Genomic DNA, 6,166 nt, shown 5'->3' with positions numbered 1-6,166 from the left:
ATCCTCCTCTTCATTTAAGAAAGAAAGATGACCACTTACAGTTCTAGGCTGGCATTCCACAAGCTCAGAAGCCACAGTGCCTCAAAGCTGATAGTTCTAGAAAGTGCTGGGGCTGTTTTTCCTCAGCCCATCTTGAGTTTTAATCCCTGAACCAATCATTGTGGCCAGGTTAGAGAATATGCTGATAATCCTGGTCCTGGGTTGCTGAGCACCACTTGAACCACTTGGGTAAGTCTCTCCAAAGGAACTCCATGCTGTGGTTGGGTCTCTTCATGCACTTCCGGTTTCCTCTTTGTCATTGCCTGAATCAATGTAGCAAGTACCTATTGCTTCTGTCTGTCCAGAATCTAGTCCCTTTTATTTATATAAATAACTATGAATAAGACAAGTTCTTGATTACAGCAAGCTCCTGGATCTGGCTGTGCCTGAAGTTAAAGCCACTTCTGGACTATAAATTCCCCTCTCCACTTAGGCCAATCTGAATGATGACTCTAGTTAGTTGCAACATAAATGACCCTCTTTTTTTTTTTTTTCCTCCAATCAATGACCCTCTTTCTTAAGCCAGTTTGAATGGGCTTAATGGATACAAAATGGATCATTTTCAAGGAGCAGAGGCTCACTCAACCTCAAGCAGAGCTAAAAAAAAAAAAGCATTTGTTTTACTAGTTACTAAGGGAAGAATAGTAATTCCATAGTTGATAGATGCCACCTTATTCAAATGATCAAAGTTAACATTACCAGTCATGGGATGAAATGGCATCATGGGCCCCCTGGTATGAAATACTGAGGATCTGACAGTATGTCAATGATATTCCTGACTAAAATACATAATCTGAATCTAATAATGAGAAATGCAGATAGGAATTAAAGGATATTCTAGAAATGAACTGGCCTGTAATCTTCATCTATGTCAAGGTCATGTAACACAAAGGAAGATTGAAAAAAAAGAACATTAAGGAATTGTTTCAGATTAAAGGAGACTAAAGAGACATCAGACCTGAGGGCAACACATAATTTCCAAAAAAGATATTATGGGGCCAACTGGCAAAAATGAATAAGGATTGTAGATTAGATAATAATATATCAGTGTTAATTCTATTATGCTATTGTTGTGTAAGAGAATGCCTTAGTCTTAGGAAATGTAAACTTATGCATTTAGGGTGAAAGGGTATTGTCTCTTCAGTTTACTTTCGAACAGCTGAGGGGGAAAAAGTGTCTATACACAGAGATAGAAAAGAATAAAACAAGTGTGGTAAAATGTTGACTGTTGGAGAGTGTGAGTGAAGTGTATTGGGATTCTTGGTACTAGTCTTAGAAATTTTCCATATATCTGAAATTATGCTAAAAATTGAAAAATATATTGTAAAGGTGTAAGACAATGTCACAGAAGCAAAAAAAAACCAGGAAGTGCATCTGGGTCTCATGAGTTGTATAAATCTATCCGGTTCTTTTAATCTTTCATTGGTCCATTCATCTTTTGTCTGCATCCCTCCATTCTCTCCTTGTAGATATTTAGCTTCCCTCCTTGTCTATAATGATTGTATTTTGAGACATTGGCTGCCCCAGCTATAAAGCACCATGAAGCCTAACACCACACAAATGCTTGACTCTGAAATGTAGTACCCTTATTCCAAATCTCAGAGAAGCCAAATCTTATTGGCCCAAGTTGGGTTAAGAAAAATAAATCATAGGGGGAATAAATAATACCTAGAACTGGATGAAAAATGAAGATACCACCTATAAAAATCTGTTGAGTACATCAAAAGAAGTTCTTTGAAGGAAATTTATACCCTTCAATACTTACACTAGAAAGGAAGAAAGCTCCAGAGTCATGAACTAAGTGACTATCTTAAGAAACTAGAAAATGACATTTCACCAAAGAAGACATACAGATGGCCAACAGACACATGAAAAAATGGCCAACGTCACTCATTATCAGGGAAATGTAAATCAAAACTACAATGAGATATCACCTCACACCTGTCAGAATGGCTAAAATAAAAAACACAAGAAACAATAAGTGTTGGTGAGGATGTGGAGAAAAGGAACCTTCTTCAACTGTTGGTGGAATGCATACTGGTGCAGCCACTGTGGAAAACAGTATGGATGTTCCTTAAAAATTTTAGATACAAATATCTTACAATCCAGTAATTTTACTGCTGGGTATTTACCCCTTAAATGCAAAAACACTACTTCAAAGGGATATACGCACCCTATGTTTATTGCAGCATTATTTAGAATAGCCAAATTATGGAAGCAGTCCAAATGTCTATCAATAGAAGAACGGATAAAGAAGATGTGGTATAGGGGTGCCTGAGTGGCTCAGTTGGTTGGATATCTGATTTTGGCTCAAGACATCTCACAGTTCATGGGTTCAAGCCCTACATCTGGCTCTATGCTGATAGCTCAGTGCCTGGAGCCTGCTTCAGATTCTGTGTCTCCCTTTCTCTCTGCCCCTCCCCTGCTTGTGGCCTATCTCTCTCTCACTCTCTCTCTCAAAAATAAATAAGCATTTAAAAAAAGACGTGGTATATATACACAACGGAATATTATCCAGACATAAAAAATAATGAAATCTTGCTTTTTGCAACAACACAGATGGAGCTAGAGAGTATATTACTAAACGAAATAAGTCAGAGAAAGACAACTATCATATGATTTCACTTATATGTGGAATTTAGGAAACGAAACAAATGAACAAAAGAAAAAAGAGAGACAAACTAAGATTCTTAACTATAGAGAACAAATCAATGGTTACCAAAGGGGAGGTGTGAGGATATGGGTGAAATACATGAAGAGGATTAAAGAGTACACTTATCATGATGAGCACTGAGTAATGCATAGAATTATTAAATCGCTATATCATACTCCTGAAACTAATAGAACACTGTATATATGTATATTTTAAAGTGTATTTATTTTGAGAGAGAAAGACCATGCGCAAGTGAGGGAGGGGAAGAGAGAGGGAGAGAGAGAGAAAATCCTAAGCAGGCTCCTCACTGTCAGCATGGAGCCCAACATGGGGCTCGAACCCACAAACCCTGAGATCATGACCTGAGCTGAAATCAAGAGTCAGATGCTTAACCAACTAAGCTACACAGGCGCCCCAACATTGTATGTTAACTATACTGGAATTAAAATTAAAAACTCACTAAAATTTAATATAATAATAATAATGAAATGTTGGAAGATGTTTAAAAAGAAAAAAAAAACTAGAAAATTAACCATAGAATAAACCCAAAGAAAATAGAAAATTTCTCTACTTTTAAGAAAATTAAAGTTAATGAAAAATGTAGAATAGAGATTCTTTTTTAAAAAGCCAACACGATGTTCTTTGAAACTAACAAAATATACAAATCTTATTACAAAGAAGTCATCGAAGTTATGAATGAAAAGAACTGTGAAAAACAAGAAGTAAAAATAAAGAGCTTTCAGTCCTAAAGGTGCTTTGTGAGGCTAAAGCAAGCCTGGAAACTGTAAGAATGTGTACGTGTTTGGGGGGGATATGGAGAGCCATGACAGGCCTGGGGGCTAGGGGTCAGAGCCTAAGCAGACTGGGAGGGGTATGCACAGGAGGGTTGCCCAGAGTGGGCTGTTAGAGCCCTAGCATAGTGGAAAGGGCTGGTACGGAGGACAAGGGTAGCAGCAACAATGGGACATCAGTGAAATACAGAGGGATTGATCAAAGGAATAAATATATTAATGACAGCTAGCTTTCTCACCATCAGAGAAGGGGCTTCGTGTGGACAAGAAAGCATCATAAGCCGAAGATAATGGTTAATCCATTCGGTGTCCCTGGGGTCCAGAAGAAAAAAGAAAAACAGGACAAAACAAAAGTGCTCAGGCATAACTGTGTGCTCATGGGAGCATACGTTCATACAACCACTTTGTTTGGCTTTATCTACTAATTCTTTTTTTTTTTATTAAAAAGTTTTAAAATGTTTATTCATTTTTGAGAGAGACAGAGACAGAGTGCGAATAGGAGAGTGGCAGAGAGAGAGGGAAACACAGAATCTGAAGCAGACTCCAGGCCCCGAGCTGTCAGCACAGAGCCTGTCACAGGGCTGGAACTCACAAACTGTGAGATCATGACTTGAGGAGAAGTTAGACGCTTAACTGACTCAGCCAGCCAGGCACCCCTCTACTAATTCTTAACATACACATGCCCTACTAACATATAAGTATACTCCTAGGTATATACCCAATAGAGATGCTTATATCTGTGAACAAAAGAGGCATAAACTAGAATGTTCATTGGTACCAGAATCCGGAGACAACCCAAGGGTCCATCAGGGAGAACAGATAACTCAGTTGTATGTTCATCCAATAGATACTATGACAATGAAGATAAATGAACTACTGACTCAACAACGTGGACATATCTCAAAAACATAGTATTGAATCAGAGAAGTCAGACCCAAAAGAGAACACATTATATTTCATCTGCTTAAAGTTAAAAGCAGGCAAAAACAATTTGTAGCATTAGAAATCAAGAGTGGTCGTCTTTGGGAGAGACGGAAATAGTGATTGGAATGTGACACAAGGAGGGCTTCCAGAGAGATGATAATGTTCTTTGACCAGCGTGTTAGTTACACAGATGTTGTCACTTTCTGAAAATTTATCATACTGAACACTTGTGATACAGACACATTTCTTTATGTGTGTTTTACACTGTTAAAATTTTACATTATATCTCTTAAGTGGCATTATGGTTGGAATTGCAATTTTCCTGTATGGTGAACAATCTTTGGAGCCATTCTGAAAAACAAAAAATTATCATTTTCACTCTACTTACTTTAGAATTTCATTTCAGAAAAAAGTCAGTATATTTCAAACAGTACCGAAAATTTTTATGCATTTGTATATATGTGGTCTTAATAACTTCAGATAATTAATAAACTTTTTTTTTAACTCCTTTAAAGAAGGTTTTAACTTGTTTAGGGTGCGGACGCAGGGTCTAGCATTCCTGGTTCCTGACCTGTAAAAGTCTGTAGCGCCCTCCAAACAAGGTGGCAACCAAAAACATTTGTGCAAATTTCCAAAACTTCCACCAGGGGGCGGTACCGCCCCGTTGGAGAAGAACAAATCTAGACTACGATTCTAAAGTGGTTTGTATATTTTGGTCTGTGCTGGAGATAAAAACTTGGTGGTGGTGATGGGAGCGTCCTCTGATGTTAAGTGGTCGCCGAGCCCCAATATTTAAGGCTGAGTAGGTGTGCAAGGGCATTGAGACACAATCTCAGGAGTACGGGGTAGAGAGAGATTTTCCTAAAATTATTGCTGGAGAATTGTCAAGGCAGGAGTGATAGGAATTGAGGCTAGTTGAGATGGACCAGGATAAATCACGACGGTCTTCTTATGGTGTTTGTACTTTATCCTATGAATGGTAGGAAGCCAGTAAATAGTTGAAATAACAGCAAACAGCATTCATGAGCCGTCTGCACATGCCAATCCCCATTCTAAGTTCTTTTTGCGGGTTTTCTCCTGCAACTGTTACCACTCATGAGCCCAATTGTTTTATCATCTAGTGTCCATTCACCCTTTTCCATGCTGACTCTTGGGAAGCAGCAATGCCTATTTCTTCACTTTAGGTAGGCTTTGTGCATTGGATGGATGTAGACCTCTACCTGGTGCTCCTGCAAATGGCCACTCGGATTTGGCCAAAGTATTTAACACTCCAACCCCAGTGATTGGCTTAGAGGTCATCAGGGAACCCATTCAGAACTAATGAAAGGACTCTGACCCCAAAGCTGTTCTCCCACTTAGAACTATTTCTCTTTGCGAATATTAAATCCCCTTTCCCTCTCACCACAAAATGGGTGACCACCCACAGGACCATCTGGAACTTCATTCAAGAATCTTCCATGGCTACTATTGAGCAAACCACTGTGTTCTGTCTGTTCTGCCAAGCACCCAAGATTCCCCACCTAGGTTCTCCCCCTCCCAGTCTGTTATTTTCAACCTAACTTTACCCCGGTCTTAGATTTTTCCTTTGGGTAGGTCAGAATCTTTTGTTGTTGCTGTTGTGGCAGATTGTATTTTTCAAAGATGGCCACAAGATTTGCTCTTCTTACAATGTGACTCGACACTATCCACTGAAAGAGAAAATCTGTGCCCCCCCCCCAACACCTTGATCTGGGTAGGTTTATGACTGGCAGAAATGACA

This window comes from Lynx canadensis, chromosome E2 (assembly GCF_007474595.2).
Source record: "Lynx canadensis isolate LIC74 chromosome E2, mLynCan4.pri.v2, whole genome shotgun sequence".
NCBI lineage: Eukaryota > Metazoa > Chordata > Mammalia > Carnivora > Felidae > Lynx > Lynx canadensis.
This window is presented reverse-complemented; position numbering follows the sequence as displayed.